Raw genomic sequence first — 24,343 nt, 5'->3', positions numbered from 1 at the left:
CCAATGTCGAATAGAGGGGAACGATCACGTCCCTCGATCTGCTCACTATGCCCCTACTTATACATCCCAAAATGCCATTGGCCTTCTTGGCAACAAGGGCACACTGCTGACTCATATCCAGCTTCTCGTCCACTGTAACCCCTAGGTCCTTTTCCGCAGAACTGCTGCCTAGCCATTCGGTCCCTAGTCTGTAGCTGTGCATTGGGTTCTTCCGTCCTAAGTGCAGGACCCTGCACTTATCCTTATTGAACCTCATCAGGTTTCTTTTGGCCCAATCCTCCAATTTGTCTAGGTCCCTCTGTATCCTATCCCTGCCCTCCAGCGTATCTACCACTCCTCCCAGTTTAGTATCATCCGCAAATTTGCTGAGAGTGCAATCCACACCATCCTCCAGATCATTTATGAAGATATTGAACAAAACCGGCCCCAGGACCGACCCCTGGGGCACTCCACTTGACACCGGCTGCCAACTAGACATGGAGCCATTGATCACTACCCGTTGAGCCTGACAATCTAGCCAGCTTTCTACCCACCTTATAGTGCATTCATCCAGCCCATACTTCCTTAACTTGCTGACAAGAATACTGTGGGAGACCGTGTCAAAAGCTTTGCTAAAGTCAAGAAACAATACATCCACTGCTTTCCCTTCATCCACAGAACCCGTAATCTCATCATAAAAGGCGATTAGATTAGTCAGGCATGACCTTCCCTTGGTGAATCCATGCTGACTGTTCCTGATCACTTTCCTCTCATGTAAGTGCTTCAGAATTGATTCCTTGAGGGCCTGCTCTATGATTTTTCCAGGGACTGAGGTGAGGCTGACTGGCCTGTAGTTCCCAGGATCATCCTTCTTCCACTTTTTAAAGATGGGCACTACATTAGCCTTTTTCCAGTCGTCCGGGACTTCCCCCGTTCGCCACGAGTTTTCAAAGATAATGGCCAAGGGCTCTGCAATCACAGCCGCCAATTCCTTCAGCACTCTCGGATGCAACTTGTCCGGCCCCATGGACTTGTGCACGTCCAGCTTTTCTAAATAGTCCCTAACCACCTCTATCTCCACATCATGTATTATCCACATCACATGTACTAATATGCATTATGCACATGATATCACTCTATCATTATACTGTGTATATATGTATTTCTAGCAGTTACATGAACTACATTGGCCTATGTCCTTCTATAATCCCATTCACTTATGCTAAGTATCCCATAACACTTTGCAAAGCTGAAGTCAGCTTTGGCATTAGACAATGAGAAATTCATCAAAGGCAAAATACATGAATGTTCTGCCCTGCTACAAGTGAAGAAGGTATCGTTACATACCAGTTCCTGGAATTCTAGTATCCAAAACAAAGACAAGGAAGGAACAGAACAACACGTTAAGGAACTGGCACAAACAGATGGGTTGGATTTCAGTGATGTGTAAAGAGTTTTCAGAGTAAGAGCAGTGTTAGTCTGTATTCGCAAAAAGAAAAGGAGTACTTGTGGCACCTTAGAGACTAACCAATTTATTTGAGCATAAGCTTTCATGGGCTACAGCTCACTTCATCGGATGCATACCGTGGAAAGTGCAGAAGATATAAAAAGATCTTCTACACTTTCCACAGTATGCATCCGATGAAGTGAGCTGTAGCTCACGAAAGCTTATGCTCAAATAAATTGGTTAGTCTCTAAGGTGCCAAAAGTACTCCTTTTCTTTTTGTAAAGAGTTTTCTAACTTGTAAAGTCATCCTAAAAATACTGCTAGCTGAAACGTGTAACTTCTGTGTAAGATGAATTTAACAGCGCTGCATGGGATGGCTTCCCAGAAACCAGTATTGTACTGAGCCTTTCTTCCTGGATTACATGATTATTGACTTTCAGCAATAAACCTGACTGACAATAGTTACTTGGTCTTTTGAATATATTTCATACCGAACCAAAGCGTGGTCAAGCAATTAACTACACAATTTACCAACAATCCTGACTGCTCCGCCCCCTGATGCTAAGAGGGGGTTACACCAGAGATGGATTTGACCCACAGTGCACAATTAAAAAGAGAAATTAAATTAGAGGTCTAGCGGTTGAGAAATGTTTGCTCAGTGACATCGTTCATCAGCCCTGCAGAATGGTGCTAAGCGGAGCCTACCAACAAAGCAAGTCCTGCATCAGGACGGCTTTGTGATAGAGACAATCTCCACTGGGAACCAAAGCGAGAGCACTAATCTCATTTCACTCTTGACCTAGGGCACATTTGAACCCAGGTGTCTGGAAATAAAAGGCACATGTGGGCGGAAGGAGGAGGGAGTCCTCAGAAACATATGTTGCAATCTTTAATGTAATGACAGTGTCAGCATAAGTCCCTAGTGGGGACACGAACTGGTGGTGCTGAGAGCACAGAGCTGACACACCAGTGAACACTGAGTCACCACACCGGCTTGTCAATTACAACTTGGACTTTCCTGGCTTTTGTCAGTTTCTTTATGTTATTTACAACTTTTTTTTTTTTTTTTTTTTTGCATTAATGGTCCCTATAGATAAAGGCCAGCCGTATTCCAACACGTGCTGTTAAGTGCATTCCCATCAGCCCCAAGAAGGGACGTTCCTGGCCAGCTCCAGATGCATTCTCCATGAAGTTTACAAATCAAAGACATGCTTTCTATCTGCCAGGACCGTAAACAAAGTTCCCTCTAATTTTTTCCATCCATGTGCAGAATAAATTTTGTTATGTGCACCGAGGTATGTGCAGATGTGTGCCACCAGCAGAAACAAAAAACAGACTGTGTGAGCTGGCTTCTGGGAAGATCTCAGAAACACTGCACTGTAACTTTAAGAGAGGCACTCAGTCACTCACCGTTCACCACAGCTGCTCCGAGACCTGAGCCAAGCTGTCCCCTCTCCCTGCTCTGCGGAGATGGGGCACAGGGGCAGGGGGACCCCTGACATCAGCACCCTCCCCACACTCTGCACAGCCAGCAGGAGGGTCCCGGGAGCAGCTGCAGGACGGAGCAACGTGGAGGGAGGGGCACCTGAACACACGCTGCTGGCACGATCGCACGATCTCTAATCAGCTGGGCGGCATTTGAATCTCTCCTGTTCGGCCGCCCAAGTGCGCAGCTTACAGGGAACACAGCCCGTAAACCCAGCTGGGCACGTGAAAACCACGCTGCGGGCTTTCTGCTTCGTACAGCAGCAACATGAAAAAACCTGGAATCAGAACTTCCCTGCCTCTTTTACCAACGATGCCTGAGGCGGAACAGGCCCCAGCCCTGCTCCGGTCGCTAGACTGGCTCTGCAGAATTGAAGAGGTAGCACAAATTATAGGGGAAAAAAAACCCAGCAGTGAACTGCCAGGAAAGTAGGACATTAGGACACAGCTGGCCTGATTAAACCCAGCCTTACTCTGGTCTCCCCTTTTGCACCAGCAGTGTTCAGCCATTTGCTGAAATCAAACATCTAAATGTTCAGCCTTTGTAATCACTAGAAGACATTTCTACATCCAATTATGCACAGAGGGTGCTTGTGCAGTGGGGAGCTGCCCACAAAGGCCCAACTACTCACCTTGCAAAGGGGAAGGCGAGGCAATGGGCATTGATGGCTTCAGAAGAGGAAACACCTATTTCAAAGCTGTATTTTCCAAGCCCTTTGTTATAAATGCACAGCTCTCCCTGTAGGAATCACAGGAAGCTCCACTCACAATTCAGACATGGGGACAGGAAGCCTTGCCATTGCTCTGTGAACCTACGGTCCATAGTCAGAACCACATACAAGGCCCACTATAATTTCTACAGAGGTGACCTCTAAATGGCATTAGAACTAGGGTGACCAGATGCTAAATACAAAACATCGGGACCGCTGCAGGGGGAGTGCCTTTTCAATTCTTACAATCGCTGAAGCCCGTCAGCAATTGAAGTATCCGCCACCGAAGTGCCACCGAAGACCCGGACGTGCCGGGTGAGTGTAACAACTGAAAAAGCGCTCCCCATGCCTGTCACCGCCGCCTAAGGAAAAAAAAAACCAAACAACAAAACCGCGCCCGAACAAAATATCAGGACAAATGGCGTCCCGACCATACTTTGGTCGGGACGCGGGACAACCTGCTCAATATCGGGACAGTCCAGATTATCGGGACGTCTGGTCACCCTAATTAGAACTTCTGATAATTCACCCAGTGAGGAACAGGGCTAACGGCCATTCTCTTGTGCCATTACATTAGTAAGCAGCGAAACATCAGCTTGAAAGGAAATGAATTTTGTAGATAAGCAAAAAGAAAAAAGTGAGTGACTTTAACCCCCTGCCACGGTGGCAGCTAATACTGTGACCAGCCGTTCCAAGGGTTCTTGAGTTCTCTTGGTGGTTCTTAGTGTCGTTCTGCTCCTGCAGTGTTCACAGGGTGAAATTCACCCCTCTGCAGAGGGCCTCGGTGATGAAGCAGGACTTGAGCAGCACATGGGCCTTGAGCTGGGTTGAATTTCACTCTCTAAGGCTCTAGGCTTATTCTTCCTTAGCTCCCTCGTTATCTCACTCAGTTATTTGTTTCTGGGGGAAGAAGACTGCAGATCAGCTGTAGAAAATCTGCGGGGCAAAAATGCAATAGAGGGAAAGTGGAGTGGGAGAAAGGAGTATTGTTTGGGCTAAGCGGGGTGATCAGCATGAAACCCAGTGTGAGCTGAGCTGAGCCCACCCTGCATAGCCCATGCAGCTACAATACTCCACCTGTCACACAGATACATGCCAGGCACTTGGCTTTATGGAAATATTTCAGTTTACCAGAAGCTAGTGACAGCGGGTGCTCTAAGCTAGTTCTGTGGATAGCCTTGCTTCACCTACATCACCTCAGTGATATGAAGAGCTTCCCCCTTATCATCTCCCTAGCAATGCCCTGTTAGCTAGCCCCAGCCACACTGTGACATTGGAACAGGGTTTGCCATTTAACAGCATTAAACAAAACATGATTAGACCCCAGATATTCCCAACTGTCCAACCCGGGCTCCTAACCCGGAAATGTAAGCTCTGGACTGAGGGCTTTAGCCCTAGCCACTTTGGGGCCCCATTTGTAAAGTGGCCCTCAACCCAGCCCTGTAATTTTGCCAGCACAATTTTACACTCACAACCAACTTTGCCTACATTTTGTGCTCACCATTAGTTGTGGGCCAAATCACATGAGTTAGCCATTTAACTCCCTGATCTGTGGGCCCAGTCAGGTATTGCAGGTGCAAAGCTACATCTTCCCCTTTGCTTAAACAAATTAGAGGCGGACTTTCAAAATCAGGCCCAATGGCTGTTTTGACAGGTGTCACATCATTGTACGACCAAACTGTTCCCGCTTAGAGCTTTGGCTTGTTGTACATGTGAAACATTTTGAATCAGATATAACTTGTTTGGCATAAGGACAGGATCACAGTGAAAGATGAATGTTTACTGTTTCAGAGCTGCCTCACGAACCAGGTGCATCTCCTGTGCTGGTCCTGATACCACTACATCTCCTTTGACACACAGACTTTCCAATGGAATTTAAATGGCATTTAAAAGATCTCCATCATCCCCAGGTTACTGGAGCTGCAGTGAACGCCAAAAGCAATGGTGTTAACAGTAACGCTAGTGCCAACACAAGACGCCAGCCGAAGTGATGGGAAATTATTTCTGATCCAAGCTGGGGAAGCTCAGTGTAGAAAGGACATTCCCCATATCCACCCTGTGGATCGAGTCCCAAGCTGCTGGCTGCTAGCAGGAAGTCTCTGTGCCTCTGATGAAGCGGTGTTGATACGAGGATCCTGATGGGTCTGCAGCCTGCTCTTTTGTGAGCTTTGAAGCTTTTCTTTACAAGTTCTGATAGGAATTCCCTGCTGCTGGCTGTTTGGCTGGCACAGCGATCTCTCAGCTCGAGGGGGCAAAGACAGAATGAGGTGTCCTCCCTACTGGATTCCTTTGCACAGACCGTACCTGGAGAATCACAGGGCTCTCCAAATTAGCATGTCGGCGAGACAATCGGTATCCCAGCTGTGAGACCCTCGAGGAGCCCTTCTTTGAGGCAGTCAGAAATAATGACGCTTTGTCCTTCTTCAGCGCCTTTCATCTGAGGATCTCAAAGGGCTTTGCAAACAAGAACTAATTAGGCAGGAAAATGGAACAGCAGGGGGACAACTCTGGCACGCTGAGGGGGTGGAACATGGTTTGTCTCTTTTTCATGGTACAGGGCATTAGATGGTATGTGGGAGGCTTTGAACATGAGCTGCTTTACCCTGTTGTAGACTCTTGTGCGTACCTTTCCTTTGACTGTTTCATTTTACTTTGGGTTTGTGCTACTGGTGGCAGGCAGGGGTCACACTCTGGCAGCCCCAGGTTACTGTTTAATGTATTGACTGATTTTAAAAGGCAGGATGGTCCAGCAGACTGAGTATGTGGCTAGGAACCAGGAATTCTTGAGTGCTAATCCCAGCACTACCACCAAGTTCGTGTGTTTTTGAGCAAGACACTTAGGGCTCCTTCCTCCCCGGAGCTGAAGGGTGCAAGGTGAACAAAGAGCAACAGAGAATCTGGGACTCAGGGCCAGATTTTCACAAACGGACATGCAACTGCACGTGCATATGTCTGCAGACAGAACAGGTAACTGGGCAGAGCAAAGGCCAGTGAGACGCATACCTGGCTCTTTGTATTCTCCAGTTACCCGAGCTGTGCAAAGCAACAGTGAATAGTGAAAATCAGGCTCCCAACATCATTGTGCCTCAGTTTCCCCATCTCTTATTCTGGTCTCTAAAATACTTAGGAACATAGGAATTGCCAGGCTGGACCAGACCCCAGGTCTATCTAGTCCAGTGTTTTGGCTCTGGCAGTGGCCAGTGCGAGATGCTTCAGTGGAAGATGCAAGCAATCTGCATTAGGCAGTTGTGGGCTAATCTGCCCCTCACATTACATTTCATCCTTGTCTCTTAGATTGTCTTAACCCTTGAAGCAGGAGGTTTAGTAGCCCTCCAAAATTTTTGCCATCATTTATTATAACTCTGGAGATTCCGGTTATCCATATAAATGTCTAATCCCTTTTTGAAGCTCACCAAGATCTTGGCCTCCACAACTTCCTGTAGCAGTGAGTTCCACAGTTTAAATCACAAGTTGTGAGAAGAACATTTCCTTTTGTCAGTTTTGAATTTCCCACCTTTTAATTTCATTGACTGTCTTCTTATTCTTGTGTTAGGAGACAGGAAGGACACCAATTCCTGATCTCCCTCTTCTAGATCATTCATTTTTTTATATACTTTTATGAGCCAAATCAGCTGAGAGGAAGAAGTTAACTCGCATCCCAGAGTTTTAAAAGAGCTGGCTGAGGAGCTCACTGGACTGTTAAAGTTGATTTTCCATAAATCTTGAAGCCCTGGGGAACTTCCAGATGGGAAGAAAGTGTACGTTGGGCCAATTTAAAAAAGGGTAAACAGGATGATTCAAGTAATTATAGCCCTGTCAGCCTGACATCGATCCCAGGCAAGGTAATGGAGCAGCTGATCTGGGACTTGATTAATAAAGAATGCAAATCAACATGCGTTTATGGAAAATAGATCCTGTCAAACTAATCTGATATTTTTTTTGATGGGATTACAAGTTTGGTTGATAAAGGTAATAGTGTTGATGTAACATACTTAAGAGTTCAGAAAGGCGTTTAACTTGGTACCACATGATATTTTGATTAAACAAACTAGAATGATATAAAATTAACATGGCACACATTAAATGGATTAAAACTGGCTACCTGATAGTCTCAAAATATAATTGTAAATGGGGAATTGTCATTGAGCAGGTGCATTCCAGCATGGCCCCGCGGTGATCATTTCTTGGCCCTACAATATTTAGTGGTTTTATCAGTGACCTTGAGGAAAACATAACACCATCACTGGTAAAGTTTACAGATGACACAAACATTGGTGGAGTAGTAATTAATGAAGAGGACAGGTCACTGATTCAGAGTGATCTGGATCGTTTGGTAAACTGGACACAAACAAACACTGTGTGTTTTAATACGGCTAAATGTAAATACAGTATATACATCTGGGAACAAAGAATGTCGGCCACACTTACGGGATGGGGGACTCTATCCTGGGAAGCAGTGACTCCGAAAAAAATGTGGGAGTTGTGGTGTATAATCAGCTGAATACAAGCCCCCATGGTGATGCTGTGGCCAAAAGAGCTATTACGATCCTGGCATGCATAAAGAGGGGAATCTTGAGTAGGAGTAAAGAGGCTATTTTACCTCTACTTTTGGCACAGGTGCACCCGCTACTGGAATCCTGTGTCCAGTTCTGGTGCCTACAATTCAAGAAGATTGTTGATACATTGCAAAGGCTTCAGAGAAGAGCCTGGAGAATGCTTAAAGGATTAGAAAACCTGCCTTATCGTGATAGACTCAAAGAGCTCCATCTATTTAGCTTAACAAAGAGAAGGTGAAGGGATGACTTGATTACAGTTTATTGGTATTTACAAGAGGAACAAATATTTAATAACGGGTTCTTCAGTCTAGCAGAGCATGGTCTAACACAATCCAATGACTGGAAGCTGAAGCTAGACAAATTCAGACTGGAAATAAGGTGTAAATTTTAACAGTGAGAGTAAGTAACCACTGCAACAATTTCCCAATAGTCACGGTGGATTCTCCATCACTGGCAATTTTAAAATCAAAGTTGGCTGCTTTTCTAAAAGCTCTGCTCTGGGAATTATCTGGGGGGAAGTTCTCTGCCCTGTGCTATGCAGGAGGCCAGAGCGGATGATAACAATGGTCCCATCTGGCCTTGGAATCTGTGCAAAAATGGTGTTGCCTCTTCCCATGTTGTTTCCTGACTGCAGAAAAAACAACCTAAGAATTACGAGAAGGATAAAATCTAAGAGCTGGGCATCCAGGTCCTGCTACAACCCCGGTGAGCACAACATTCTTGCAAATCAACTTTCTATAACAAATACAGGAAGCAGAGGGTGAAATAAAGGGATTTTCCTCTGTTTTGGCTATGGAATTCCCAGTGTGTGGGGAACCCATGAACAAGATTTTTGTAGGTAACGCAGAAACATCAAGAGCATAAGGTTCTGGAGCTCGGCATAGTGGGGATGCTACTCCAGCCTCCCAGCTGACTGAGGCCATGGTGGGAGAAGTGGAAGGCCTTGTTATTTTACTGAGTTTGGATCACGATTGCAGCTCTCAGTTGGACAGCAAGCCCAAAGTCTAAAATTCAAAAGGAATAGCTGGCTACAACTACAGGATTCCTGCTCTCCGGAACAGGTGTGGAAGAGGGCATGCGGTGGCAAACCATTAGGTGAAAGAATTGAAGATTAACAATGGAATTCAGCTCTGCCATGCTCACAGAAGCGAAGTGTGCATTTCCTGGTATGAAGGGATGTGTGTGCGCGTGTGTGTGTCTGAGAGGGACATAAACTGCCCCCTCCCCCCACACACAATGAAAACTGCATCAATAGTTCTCCCATCTGCTCACATACATCACACACTTCATTCCAGTTTATTAGCTGGAATAAATCATAAATATTTCATTATACATCAACGACGCTCGACTCCGGGAAGGCACAATCCATCACCTCAACACTCCTTGCGACCTGCCGCCATGCAATAAGCTTTCCAGTCTATTAAACAAGATTGATACAGTGTGCTAGGATGGACTAGGAGAATTTATTTATGGTGCACTGGGAAAGGGAGAGCACTGAAAGCACACAGACAAGACTGAGTTTCCCATGTTAGCTCCCCTGCACCTGGCCTACACAACTGCAAAGTCCTTAAACAGGTAGCACGAACCGGATCCCATTTCTCTGGAACCCAGTGTATGGAGATGGCAGCTTGGTGGCACAGCTATTCAGTGCACTGGCCTTTTACCTCTGGAGACCTACAATAGGTTAGCAGCTGCCTTGACAACAGTGACACGAGTTTCCTGGGCTCAGTCCAGGATCCAGTGATTGCTTATCCTTGTTAGTTATCAGCAATGGATAATACAGCCCACTTTAGCATGATTGGCAGTTTCTGCTGAGGAGAGAAGGCCAGGACTAGAATAGCAGGAGTTACAAGAGGAATGAGATGCAACAGCAGAAGTAGGTGAGAGGCTGGAATAGCAGTGGGCATTGTAGGCCAGAACTAAAGTGAACTGGAAGAGCAGCTGGAGGGGGGAGGGGGAGCAGTCCAAGACTGGAATAACAGGGGGTGCCACAAGTCGTAGAATCATAGAATATCAGGGTTGGAAGGGACCTCAGGAGGTCATCTAGTCCAACCCTCTGCTCAAAGCAGGACCAATCCCCAACTAAATCATCCCAGCCAGGGCTTTGTCAAGCCTGACCTTAAAAACTTCTAAGGAAGGAGATTCAGGATTGGAAGAGCTGCATGGCAGAAGTTACACGGCTCCAGCCCTAGTCAGGGCTATTAATTCCTCACTTTCATCAGCAAATTCACCCAGAACACGAAAAGGCAGCCCGGACTACAGTATTATTAGACAGCAGCTCTCTATCCTGCTTTGGCTATTTTTCTTAGACAACATTCAGGCCACTCCGGGGTACTGGTCCCAAGTTTGCCCCTTAAGTACTGCATTTTCCCAGGGCTTGCCATGGCACTACTGTATTGGCCATTCCTCGTGTCCCCCTGGCCTTGCTCTGGCTTATTCTAATGCCAAGTTTTTCATTGTCTCTCTCCCCCTGCAAACATTTCTGGCCATAGTTAAAGAAAGTGTAAATGTTTCAGCCTAAATTAAAATCAGTGGCAAGCTGAGCTGACCTTTCTGAAGCACTGGGGCAGATTTTACTGCCAGCAAATCCCCATGTGTGTGACAGAAAAGGAGTCAGAGACCTGCTGGCCACAACTTGCTCTTATTTTCACCCGCATCACAACACTGGTAAATGCATAACCAGTTACTTCCAATGGGAAACTAGCACACCAGCTGGATTGTGTCTCTCTCAGTCCAACGAACCTGCCCCTCCCCCTGGCATCCTCTTCAAAGCTGCAGCTGCCTTCTTTCCAGTCCCTAAAATGTTCTGTAATAAGTCAACAGCTCATTTTAAGCCCCTGTCTGCACTGAGTTGATGCACATCATGGCATGTTCTCCCCCTCTACCTCCGCCTTTTCACTGAGAGTGAATTTTGGTACTTGGGGAAATAAGTGTCTGACCGACTGACGTCATCTAGCCGTCCACAGAGCAGGTGTAGCATGCGCTTCCTCTTTGCCCTTGCCAATGAAACGCTGAGACTCTGAGCTGCAGAGCCACCAGAGGGGTGAGATCAGTCACCCGTTCGGTTCTTGGCTTCTCTTTGCCAATAAGCTGTCACAGAAATTTTTCCAAAGGTGGAGCGGAGCTCTACCCACTAGCCTATCTCACACTAGCACCTGGGAGTCACCAGACACCAACGTCATTCGGTCATTCCCAGCCTAGCTGGATTCCAGCTGGCAACCTGGATGTGACAGGGCCCATTTACCCATCCTCTTATCCACCTGTCCCCCCACTTCCTCCTGTTTGGACTGTGCTCCAACATAGAGTGGGATATGTCTCGCTTCTGCACAGCTGAACACAGTTTTATTTCTGCTTCAGATCCTAACGACAATTCACGCTTTTCTAGAGTCATCATTTTGCAAGAATAATTATCTAGCAAATTGTTTTACTGACTCCACAGTAGATAGTGAGCTGCTGTCGTAGATCTTCTAAATGAAGATTTGTGGAGAACAGAATCAATCTATCTAGGGGCATGCATGGCCCCGCCCACCACTGTATTTCACCCCCTTGACCTGTGAAGTAGGGAGTATTATTCCCAACTGAAAGAGGGGAAACTGAGGCAAAAAGCATGACTTGTTCAAGGTCATACAGGGGGTCTGTGGCACAGCCACAACCTCAACCCAGCTCTCCTGAATGCCAGTCCAGTGACCGAACCACAAGGCCAGCCTTCCTCCCTCCCTTCTCCAAAAGTTGCTGCTGTTTACCAGAGCAGAGCCCAAGGAAACCCCAATGCTAGAGTGCCTGGTGAAATTAAGAGGCGATTAATTAAGAGGGGAAATCCGCTTTCACTGAAACAGACCTGTTATCAAGAGAACTTGGGCTCTGATCTCCTACCATGAGTGATATCAAAAGTTCAGCTAACAGCTATGGGGCTGATCCCCAGTCATACAAGATGAACAATCTCAACTAACTGACTCATCGTACACAACTGATTGTTCACTGGAGATGCTAACCTAATGTGCAGAGAATTCTGAACATTTGCATAGTATGCTGCATTCCTGGAATTGATCAGAGATGGCCTTTCTCCTGAAGGGGATTCACACAGCCTTGCCAATGAGGATGTATGGGGATATATCTATTCAATGAAATGCTAGATGATAGGCTAAATAACAGAGGCAACTTTAGCATGATTTAAGAAATGGAAACGAATAACATTTGTCATAGGTGTCAGCCATCTTGGTTAGGAGGAAGCTGCTCCAGAGGTAACTGGCGCAAACTGTAGCTAAAAACCAGTTATTAGCATCTCTAGAATCTTACATTTCTACACAAGGGCAATACATTGTCCACACTTGTACAAGCGCCATGCTTAAAAAAACAACCTGGGCTGGGGGTAGGACACACCTTACCCTTCTATACCGACTTTCATCCAAGCATATCAAAGTGCTCAACAAACAGTAATTAATTAAAACTCACCCAACGAACTATTATCCCTATTTTACGGGTGGAGAAACAAGGGCACAGAGAGGTTAAGTGACTTGCCCAAGACCCCACAGCAAGCTAGAAGCTGATCCAGGAATAATATACCCAGGAGTCTTGACTTCCACACCCCTGCTCTTGACTTGTAAACCCCACACCACCAGCTTCCTTGTCTGCTCATGGTTTTCCTTAGCCCAATGTGCTATCATACCAGGTGACATTTTAGTTCTGTCTACAGCATATCTACACGGGGAAGGAATATTTAATGATGGGCTCTTCAGTCTAGCAGAGAAAGGTAGAGTAGTTAACCATTGGAACAATTTACCAAGGGTTGCGGTGGACTCTCCATCACTGACAATGTTTAAATCAGGACTGGATGTTTTGATAAAAACTCTGCTCTAGGTATGATTCGGGGGCAGGTCTCTGGCCTGTGCTCTGCAGGTCAGAGTAGATGATCACAGTCATAGAATCATAGAATATCAGGGTTGGAGGGGACCTCAGGAGGTCATCTAGTCCAACCCCCTGCTCAAAGCAGGACCAATCCCCAAGTTTTGCCCCAGATTGCTAAATGGCCCCCTCAAGGATTGGACTCACAACCCTGGGTTTAGCAGGCCAATGCTCAAACCACTCAGCTATCCCTCCCACCCCACAGTAATCCCTTCTGGCCTTTGAATCTAGGAATCCTCTCTTGAACATTCCTGCAGCCTCAGGGGACAAGGCCTAGGACAAGAACATTAGCAAAGATGTCAAACGCATGCTAGTGGCATCTTTCCTGTGCACAACAGGAGAGCTGCAGCTCCAAATAACTTGCAGCCCAGTCTTACAGCTGGGATGACCATGGAAAATCTGCACAAGGATGCACTCAGAAACAGTAAGTCCTAGCTACCTGCATGGACTGCTCAGTGTCTCTCAGATGCCCTGGGAGAGTCCATTCTGTCTGTTAATGGAGAGGAGGAGATTGTTTCCTTCTAAGTGTATTTCACCATTGAGGCCTGCTCTGTTTAACAAAGCTGGGCAGACCCTCATGTACACAGGATTCCCAGTGACGCCAGCGTGCCCTGAGCATGTACTGGGGCCACAGGATCAGACATGCTGAAATGAGACAATGTAACTTCTTACAGTTACAGGGAACCCCCCAACACTATATCCAGAGTGCCTGACATTTACATGTCAGAAACCAGCTTTGCTTGTCTGTTCCCACTTCCTATCTTCTACCTGATCCTCCACTGCCGCTCGTCAGCTTCTCTCAGCTCATTTCGCTGCTACTGTCATGGCCACATTTTTTTGCAACACAAGGCTCGCATCCTTCCTGCTTTGTTGTTAATTAGCAGCAACACCCAACACCCCAGATTCCATAGATGCCTATTGGGTCATAAGTGTCCCCTGTCCTCTGAGCTCAATCCCCACTGGCATGGGCTGTAAAGCCAGAAATCTCTTTCTGAACCCTGCTCTTTGGACAGCTCCTACCACATGCTGACTGAGTGTATGCCCTGTAAAGTGACCAGAGAGCACAGGGCAATGTGGTGCCAAGGACCTGCTACCCCACAAATCCCTCACAAAAGCCAGGTGCTGCCTCTGAGGACCCTCTCTGGGATTTGTCCCCGGCCATGAGGAGTGAAACTTGTTCACACAGATTTGCAGGATGACTTCCCTGAATGCAATGGCCCCAATAACCATTTGGCTTTTGCATTATGAGCCAATCTGTTCAAAGGCTCCATTGGCATTCCTGTCCATTGAGGGATCGTGTCTGACTGGTTTCCACTGTGATCATTAATAAAGCATCAAAGGCTGCTGAGAGGAGAGACAGCGACAGAGAGGGAGAGTTGGAAACTTCTTTAAAAAACACATGCATATTAATAATGTACAAATTATTCATAAGGAAGCCGATTCCCCTCCCCCGACCTTCCCAGGCTCCCCTTTCCCGGGACACCAACTGAGCGATGTGGAGGAGCCTTCACACCGTGCCTCTCACCTTCCCAACAGAGCCGCCTGGGACTAGATTTGCACAGGGTGAATATGCAGACATCTCACTTCTTGAGTACAGAAGCCCAAGGGGGAGACATGAAATGTACAATATGGATGTTGCATATATCTTGGGACTCTGACGGCAAAGAAATAGTGCCTTAGTGGTCCCACTGGCAGCAGATGTCCTTAGATGCAATCCATTTGACTGCCAAAGAACTCCACTGCACCCACAGAATGGCAGAGAGATGCGAGAGCTGGAATGACAGCTACAGCTAAGAGAGCCATTTCTATGGTTAGGAAATGGGCACATCATTTTTCAGAGGAGCTGGCTGCTTTCCGTGTAGGTCCCATCAATAACTGAACAGCATTAGAGAACCTGAGGAGCCTCACATGATCCTTTGTACTGGAGGCAGGGGAGGACAAAATTCAGGGTGAAATTCACCCTCGAGCATAGAGCCCACACCAGGCTTTATGTATCACTGAAGCCCCATTTACACCCTATGTTAAGGGGCAAATTTCATCCTTGGTTAAGGTAAATTAAGCCAGATTTCTGAGGCGGGGCGGGGGGGATGGATTACATGAGCAGGTTCTGGTTTTCCAATGACCCACTTCAGATTTGACCCGGCTCCCAGCAGAGTTAATGAGAGAGTTGCTACTGACTTGGAGCAGAATCTGACCCCTAGCAGTTAAAGTCCTGTAGCAGGTGCAGGTGTCCCAAGAAGCCAATACATTAAGGATAATACAGGTGACTAAAAAACCCTCAAACAATATCTGAAAATAATAGCCAGCTGTCATGCTTTGTGGGTCAGAGTCTATCGAGGCAGAGTGCAATCTTTACACCGCTACAGATCTGTACCTGCATAGAATCCGGAGGTAATTTAATGGCTCAGAAGAAAGGAAATAAATCCATTGGAAGGGAATAGCTGTTTGTTTACATATCTTGCCATGAACATTACCACGAGCAGCAGCAGCAGGTGTATGTGCAAGCACCATTTATTTACATAATAAAATTGCCAAGTAGATTTGTAGCTTAGGGGCACCCTTGCCGCTCAGTGCGCGTGCCTAACTCCCATTAACACTAATGGCAGCCGCTGTGTGTTCACCAAGCAGAGAACAGACCCTCCGAGTGCCCTAATGGCTAATTTTAAGAGAGGTAAAGATGCAAATGTTTCACTGCGTTTGGCTCCCCCCGCCCCACCCACCCCATCAGGTGGACCAGAATCACAACACAGTTTGAATCTGAACATGTTGCTTTCCTCTCCCCCCTGTTTGTGAAAGCTGTCGGGTCTGACCAGGAACTCTTGGTAAAGAAGGGGTTAAGCAACCCAACTCGGCTCTCAAAACTTCTCCCGGAGACCCCCGGAGCACCCAGCATTAAAAAAAAAAACGCCTCCAGCCTGGAATGGAATTCTTGTCATGCTTTGAACTTGGAAGCCTGTTTGTATTCCATGCACAGCAGCTCAGAGCCTGCTGTCAGAGCCAAGCTGCGAGAAAGGGCAAAACCCTGCTGAGATGAAAGAATGCAAGGCATTGGTATAGCCTCCCTCTGGCGTTTACACCTGGAAAAAAAAACCCCACTCAAGGGCATCTTACAGAGAGCTGTGCTAATAAGCCACTCCTTGCTGGAATGAGCAATTCAGCTGAGCTGAGGAAATCAGAGATGCAGCAGTGAAGGAGACACGTTGGGAGCTCCTCTAAGTATCTGGGAGGCAAGGGGCTTCTGATAAGACAATTCAGATTGCAAATGACGAATACCGAGCCGCCCTCCCCACTCTCCCTGCTTTTCGCTAGTGGAGGTTCACTACTGGACTGGGATGAGCGCAGCTACTCCTCATTCTTTATTATGAAGCAACAATCCCCACTGTCTTTATGGCTCAAGTCTAGGTTAGAAAAAGCCTCCCTGAGCCTCTTGTCAGCAGGATGAAAAGAACCTGCGCCAGAACTCCTGTCGCTAGCATCTACCTAGGCTGTTTCCTTACAGGGCAGAATGTCTCATGACCCTTTAATGTTTCATTTTTCATTGTGTGAATATGTTAGATACTCTTGCTCTGCACAAGCTTTACTCTGTCCCAGAGCAGTGGTAATACCCCTCAATGCCGAGCGGTAATACTCACACAGATTCCTGTCCTAGCCTCACTCGTCTCATGGTTCAGCCTCTGAACCTCAACCTTGATTTTTGATCAACAGCACCTCACCCTCTCTGCGTCCCAACGGCTCCCAGCAATGCCTCTGCACCCAGTCCTGGCCTGCAGGTCTATTTGCCAGGTGCATTAAAGGGGTTTCTTGCCTTCCTTGGAAGAATCAGCTGTGGCTGGCACTGCAGGATGTCAGACTAGAAAGACCAGTGGAATGAACGAGCATGGAAAAGCCCAGGGTCCAAACTGATATTCTCCTCTCTTTTAAACAACACCGCAGCTCTCGTTGTCCAATAGAGGCTTAGCTTAAAGAACGAAAGGGAAAACCCTATTGGGTCACCTAGTTCCCAGCCTGGTGCAGGACTGCCCCTAGGATATACCCTTTAGTACGCTGACCAGTCTCGTTTTAAGGGCCTGATTTTTAAATGGCCAGAATCTGCCCACGGCCTCACACAAAAATATGCATGTAATTTTCCATCTAATTTGCATTAAAATTACAAGGGCAAACTGGGTATAAACATGGACAAAGGGTCAGTTATGGGTCACAGTGGCCATTTCAAGGTGCAATCACCAGCTCCGGGTATGCAACTGCAGTAACCGTGTACAAATTAGGTCTGCAATTGCACACACACTTTCGGAGCACAACCGTGGGCTTTTACCTTTTTGAAAATGAGGCCTGGAATGCCCCCAAGTAATGGAGCTGCCAACATTTATCGTGGGAGACTCCCCCACTCCAGCACTTCCTACCAGCCCTGCCTGACAGCCATCTTCTCTCCCACCCTCTTGTAAGGGCTTCCTGCCGGTGAGACATTTGTGTTATGACGTTACGTTGTATTGCATTACCACACTCCACGTCACTGTTCCGTTTGGGTCAGCCTTTAAAATAAGGTGAAAGCAGACCTCTAGCTGTACCAGCCCCATAGTCCTTGCTCAGAAAAGCAAACAAATAGTTGTCCAACTTTATCCAATGCTTTCTGCTTCTTTGGCAGCTCCTAAATAATCAATATTTCTGGAAGAGATTCCATCCATTCCAAAGACCGATTGATCCTACAGGCAGACAGCAGCTGGAGGTCCAAGAGCAGCCATGTTACTTCCATGTCTAAGTCACCATGCAGGACTTTGTGCCTTATAAAGTCCCTTCATTTCCCACAGAAGGATGTGCTGTGCAGTCTGCAGATGGGTCAAGAGAGATGACGTATGTTCTTGCCAACCACTGTAGTAGGTATTAAACATCCACTTCAGCACCTGCATATCACAGTGTATGCAATGCCAGGGTGTACAACAGTAACAGGTCAGCTGTTCAGCTTATGTCATAGACACAGCTTCCTGGGTTGACGTGAGCTGCGTGGACAGGAACAAGATCATCATACCACACTGCATCATGCTCTTGTTCCATCTCCACCGGACATGACTAGCTGATATTCTTCATTTAGTCTGAGGCGTGTATGTACATCACTGAGAAGTCCCAGCCCTGTGCTCCAGGTGCCTTTGACAGATCTTTAAAATCACAATCAGTACAAACGAATAGTTCTAGTAGCATCAGCTTCACGCACAGAGCCAAAACTAATTGACAGTGGGAAGTGTTATCCCCCATCCTCTCTCAGCAACCCTCATGCAGTCCTCACGAACCCATCTGAACAGAGGGGTTCTGCAGCATGTCCTAGCAGCCAACGGATTTGGGCTATTTCAGACAAAGAGGTGGAGGGAGGGGGATTCATCTACAAAGAACAGCCCCTTGCACAGAACCTCTTGCCCCGCCATTTTAACCAAGGCATTCTCGCTCAAGTCCCTCTACCTATCACACCAATGGCAGTATAGAATGAGAAGAGATGCAGACTCTCAGGTGGAAAAGTACCAGGACATTTAACTTCTCAAACTTCACTCAGAAGCCAACAGGTAGCCAATGGGAATCACAGAACACGTGTCATGTGCTCACAGGAAACCCTGATGAGGGATTAGGCTGTTGCATACTGCCCCAGCTTCAGCCTCAGAATGGATCTGAGGTGGAGCCCTGTGCAGAGCACACTGCAGCAATCTCGCCATGTAAAGGTGTGGATGCTTGGAGAGAGGTCCTCATCTGAGAGAAAACATCACAACCCCCTGGCCCAGCCCAGGAGATAAACAATCAGGTACAAGCAGAGGCCAGCGTAGCTTTTTCTCATCTGCACTTAGCAAGGAAGTTGTATCTTGTTTCCAATTCAAGTATAAGCTCTTTGGGGCAAGCCCCTGTGCCTTTCTGGGCATTCACACGGCACCCAGCACATCCTGATTGGAGCTGCTATGTGCTATCAGAATAATGAATGGCAGGCACAAAACCTCAATCAAAAAGGAAGATATAACGCCAGGCACATCTTCTGCTTCCCTCCTTCAACACTACCTGAAACTCATCTGGGCTGATGCTCAACTAGCTAGCCCTCAGCATGCTCCAGTTCCCCTTTCCAGGCTGGGAAAGGGACTCAGCTGCTCCCCCAGGGTCCCAGGAGAGGGAGATACAGAGTTGGGTGACAGCAGCATACCAAAGTTCGCATGGGTTTCATCAGCATATATGTATAATCTTTCTCCCCTATACTTCGTCACTTGTTTTCGCGGACTCTCCGTTGGGGAGGAATGGTGTTAATCTATATGCTTGGACAGTCCCAAGCATGTTGTGGATGCTACCTTAATAACTGAAGGCACAGTAACCCTTGTCTCCTCACTTACATGCCCTAACAGCCTTCTTGATATCCACTAGTGAGATATGACGCAATTTCAGGCTACAGAAGACTTCCAATATCTAGACTAAGCAAGCACAGATTGCTATGAAAGGCACCATATCACCATAATGGACTGGAACAGATAAGCAGCCAAACCTTTGGATGCTTCTCTGAACCAAACGGCCAAGCCCCTGTAGGTTCACTCATCATTAACAGGAACTCATGGGTGACTGACATGACACAAGCAGGCTGAGCCTCCTTGCTGCTCACAGCCAGAATGACTGCAGATGGGTTTGCCCAAAGGACAAGCCAGAAAAGAAGCTGGGTAAGTAAAAATTTGCATTTAAATATTTATAGAAATCCCTGCAGATGACAAGATGAAAAAGAAAACTCCAAGAGTAATAAATAAGTAAACGCTCCAAGGTGTGGCAGAGTAGCAGAGCGTGTCTGTCACTCAGCACTTTGAAGAGCTTGGCTATCGTGTGTGAATTGCTAAAAATAATAACTAATGATAAAAACATTAGAATAAAAACCTTTGCTCTGCTCCTGCCCTTTGCAGAACAGCGGAGGGATCAGTTACACTTTAGCTAAAGAGAGCAATACCTCTTCTTCCCAGTGCAGTGGCCTGCCCTTGTCTCTTGTAAGACAGATAATTAAATAAGCCGTTGAGACAGTGGTGGGAGAATGCTGATGGGGGGGAACTGGTGAAAGATTTCTAGCATAAACTGTTTGTTTAAATATACAGGAGCCCCTTATATTTTTGCTTACAGCATAATACCATTAGTTGTGAGTAAATATGTTCTCAATTGTCTTGACTGAAACCCACGGGGATGGCTCTGTTGAAAGTAAAGAGCCTGGAGCTATCACTTCCTATGATGTTATCTGTGCAGGATTAGAGAGCGGATGGGAAGGATTGGAGAGGGAGCCTCTTAAAAGTTAGAGGCATTTGGCTCCTTTTCAAGCATTATCGTCAGCCTGCTCTACAAACACAACACAAAAGTGTAACCACTTAAAGACATTTGGTCTTGGATTATGTCCGTTAAAAACAAGACATTACTTCCATATACCGGGGAAAGGAGAGAAATAAGGTCAATATAATTCACTGATTTGTCCTATGAGCTGTAATCAGTTTGTGCAATTCCACCACCTTGCTTTTGTGCTCCACTTACAAGTAGGCTGGATTATGTAAATCAAAATGCTGAAAAACTGTCCAGCAAGCTAAACAGATGGGTGGGCACCACTGGATTGCCTCAAGCAACAGTAAGAAGACAGGGAGGAAGAGGAAGACACAAAAGAAGCAGAAGAAAAACAGACTGAAAGAGAAACGAAGAAGGAAGGTAGGATTTAAATCAATTTACTCTTGAATAGGGCATCTCCTGCAATAATGAGATCTAGTGTTTGAAAATAATCACCATCAGCCATCCATTTACAGAAGACTGGAGGTTCCTAGAAATGCCACAGTAACCTTTCCCATTGATGTGCTGATTTAAGTTATGCTCCCCTTGTGAGGTTATGTGCAAAGGATTCCAACAAGGGGGAGGAACCTGCCTGGCAGCTGGGACGTGAACCCGCAGCGTCATCAAATCCAAAGGCAGCAGCACAACCTCTTGCAGATGTCTTGCCAAGCAGGAATGGTGGCACTTATGGTAGCGAGTCCGTCAGCCTCCACCATCTAGAAAGGAAGCTATTACAAAGGCAGTGTTGTAGTAGCCATGTTGGTGCCAGGATACTACAGAGGGTGGATAAGGTAATATCCTTTATTGGACCAACTTCTGTTGGCAAGAGAGACAAGCTTTTGAGCTCACACAGAGCTCTTCTTCAGGTCTGGGAAACGTACTGTGGCAGAACTCCAACCTTGTCCCCGTGGGTCCCGCGCTTCCAGGCGGTTTATGCTAGCCTCAGAGGCTCACTGCGACCCTCCATGTAGCCCTTCTCTCTCTAGGGCCAGGGTTACAGTCTACTGAGCCCTTTTCATCGTAAGCCAGCAAGGAGGTTGGTGAGAGAACTCCCATAGTCTCTGTTGTCCCTATGGGCTTATTCCCGAACAGTTTAGCCTCCTGTCCTGACAGGGGCCTGTCTTCCCCTCCCAGGAGGTGTTTCTGTAGTGGTGGGTTGGGAGGAACCCAGGCCTGCCCTCTACCCCGGGTTCCGGCCCAGGGACCCTAATGGCAGCAGCTGTTGGCAGCCGACCTTTTACTGCCAGAGTTGCTACATTTCCCTGGGCCACTTCCCCACAGCTCTCCTGCTTCTCTCTCAACGCCTTCTTCACCCTTACCTTAGGGCTCCCTTTCCAGTGGCTTGAGGTTGTCTTCATTACCCAGCCCTTCAGCCGCACTTCCTCTCCTCTGGCTCCCCTCGGCCTGACCGGAGTGAACCCTTTTATAGTATCAGAGGGGCCTTAATTAGAGTCAGGTGTTCACATTAGCTTAAGGGCCTCACCTGACTCTTTGCAGGTTAATTGGAGTCAGGTGTTCTCATTAGCCTGGAACAGCCCCTGCTCTGGTCAGTCAGGGAACAGAAAACTGCTTATCCAGTGGCCAGTATATCGGCCTTCTACTGCTCTGCTGTACCCAACTGTCCTGGGTCTATCACAGTACACTCCGCATATACTTTGCAGTCCTGAAGAAGAGCTGGTACAGCCCCGCTAGAAACTATGATGACCCCACTGAAGATAATGGGACCTCTGCCATTGATTTCAATAGGACCAGCATTTTATCCCTTTTGCCCCCACTAATGTTACTCAGGTATTTTGTCAGATTACTTGCTACTGATCCTTCCCTGTGAGAGAGCGGCTCCTGATTCTGGGTAGGCACAGAGGTGCTGTCTATGCAGAACAGCAATACGTACCCACAAGAAAGAAGGTCTAATCAACAATCCAACAGCAACGTCTACTTAGTACAAGCAGAAAGGTGACTGGTAGGCCCAGCTCCTCGTGCCAGCCCACTCGCTCTCCCACTCAAATTCATGTCTCCCCTTAACTCCTGCTGCTGACTTGTCATCCCTGTCAGTGGCACTTCCACCTGGCCTACAAGATGCGACTGGTCGACTGTAAAGTATAACTGTGGAGGGGACTCTGCACTCCTGCCCTGGGAAGGAAGGAAAAGTCGCTACCAACACCTGAAACCTGAATGAACTATGCCCTGACTCAGAGAGCTGGACTGATACGCCAAAAACTGCGAAAGAAACCAGGAAACCAGAACTGACAGCCAAGAGCCTGGTTTTCAGAGGTGCCAAGCACCTGCCGCTCCATCGACTCCAGCTGGAGCTCTGACTGCACAGCACTTCTGAAAACTGAATCCTAAATCCATAGCGCTCTGGTAAAATCAAATCTGCACCATCCAGAGCGTGCGATGCAATTAGAGGTTAGCTTTTTAGAGCCGTACACAGACACTGGGCCCAATCCTGCTCTCACTGACAGCGATGTAAATCTGGAGCAACTCCCTTGACTTCATACAGTGGTGACTTACACAGCCAGTTAAGGAAACACAGAGATTCAGGTTTGCTACATCCCAGGGCACCTAAGACTTGGCAGCCATCAGAAAACCCTGAAACGTTCTTTCTTTAGAGCACGGTCAAACCTTCCAACCAGGAGGAACTAACTCGTAGCAGTAAGAAAGAAAAGGGAATTCTCTCCTGGAAGCAGCATCTGTACTGGTAGGAAACCAAAAACCATTTCAAGGCCATAAGGAATCTCTTAACCTAATACACAACGTTGGAAATTCCTAGTCATCTGAACCACACTCTCCTTTTTAATGACGAGGTCGGAAAAGTTAGCACGTTAGCCACCATGACATCTTTATACTTTTTTATCTTAAAGATGGCAACTCTGTGATAAGGGCTGGCTGGAAGCACAGGCTCACCTTATTCCGGGTGTGACTCCACTGAGCTCTCTGAAGAGACACTGGGAATGAAGCTGGCCTTCTGTCTGCACATCAGGAAGATTCAGTCTGATGTCCTGCTTAAAACCATCAGACATAGCTGTGCTTCGGGTGTGGCTGTTTTCTTGGTGCGTGAGTGCACTAGCTTTCCACCTCTGCAGCCCTGGGTTCAAATTAAGAGAGGCTCACAAGTGAAGTGGGTCTGGTTGTCTCAACATGATCCTAAATGAATATGCGTCCATATCGCTAATTCACTGTATTTTAGCTCAGCCCAGGGAAAGGCCACAAACTGGGCTTTATTTCAAGTCAGACACCTCTAGGCACAGTGCCCCATATTCACAATGCCTGGTTTGTGAGCTTTAATAGTGTAACTAGCAGAAAAAGAAACTCCCCATCCCAACCTCAGAGGGAGCCAATACCTCATCCTGGGGGCTCACCAAACCGGTAAGTCACTCACAACATCTGCAACAGATTATAATTAAGCAATAATTTTTTAAAAATAGAATTTGTATTAGCTGAATTTATGACTAGGAGAGACATTGCAAACAAACAGAAAAATTGCATATTAGGATGCTAATTAGATGCATGTCTATTTATAAACTGCTTTGATCAGGCTAACACGTTTTCCGTTTCAGGTGTCAGTGTTACGCCCACAAACATAAATGATTTCATTGACTGGGAAACACCTGCTTATCTCTAGAGATAGGGAGAATGCCAAGGAAAGTCTATGCCCAGGGAAACACACTGTGGGCTGCTCAGTGTCATATTGCTATCCCATTTTGTGCTTGGTGACATGATGAGTCAGATCGTGTCAAAGGGGGAATGGAAGCATATTCAGACTGACCCCAGCTGAAAAAACCAAGGTGCTATAAAAGGTTTGCCCCTTTGTCCAAGATAATTCACACAGATACTAGATATCTTTGGGCTGGATGGTAGCAGCAGGCTTTGCCTTATTCATCAGTATAAGGGGTGTCAATTTGTCATGGTAAATTTGGCGTGGGGATGGCAAACTTCATGGGTTGGCTGGGTTAAAATCATCA

General features: G+C 46.8%; 1 protein-coding gene across 9 annotated transcripts in view; it reads right to left on the bottom strand.

Moving 5' to 3' along the window:
- Positions 1 to 24,343, bottom strand: part of ACSF3 (acyl-CoA synthetase family member 3) — a 105,281-nt gene that overhangs the window by 14,074 nt on the left and 66,864 nt on the right. For 2 of the 9 annotated variants that reach the window (XR_006285168.1, XR_006285167.1), the window contains exon 8: positions 23,286 to 23,466. The exons of the other annotated variants lie outside the window; for them this stretch is intronic. The gene's annotated coding sequence lies outside the window, so the exon portion shown is untranslated. The remainder of the gene's footprint in view (positions 1 to 23,285; positions 23,467 to 24,343) is intronic. 9 annotated transcript variants of the gene reach the window in all.

Source organism: Chelonia mydas, chromosome 12 (assembly GCF_015237465.2).
Source record: "Chelonia mydas isolate rCheMyd1 chromosome 12, rCheMyd1.pri.v2, whole genome shotgun sequence".
Taxonomy (NCBI): domain Eukaryota; kingdom Metazoa; phylum Chordata; order Testudines; family Cheloniidae; genus Chelonia; species Chelonia mydas.
Note: the sequence above shows the minus strand (reverse complement) of the source record. Positions and strands in the feature narration are given on the sequence as shown.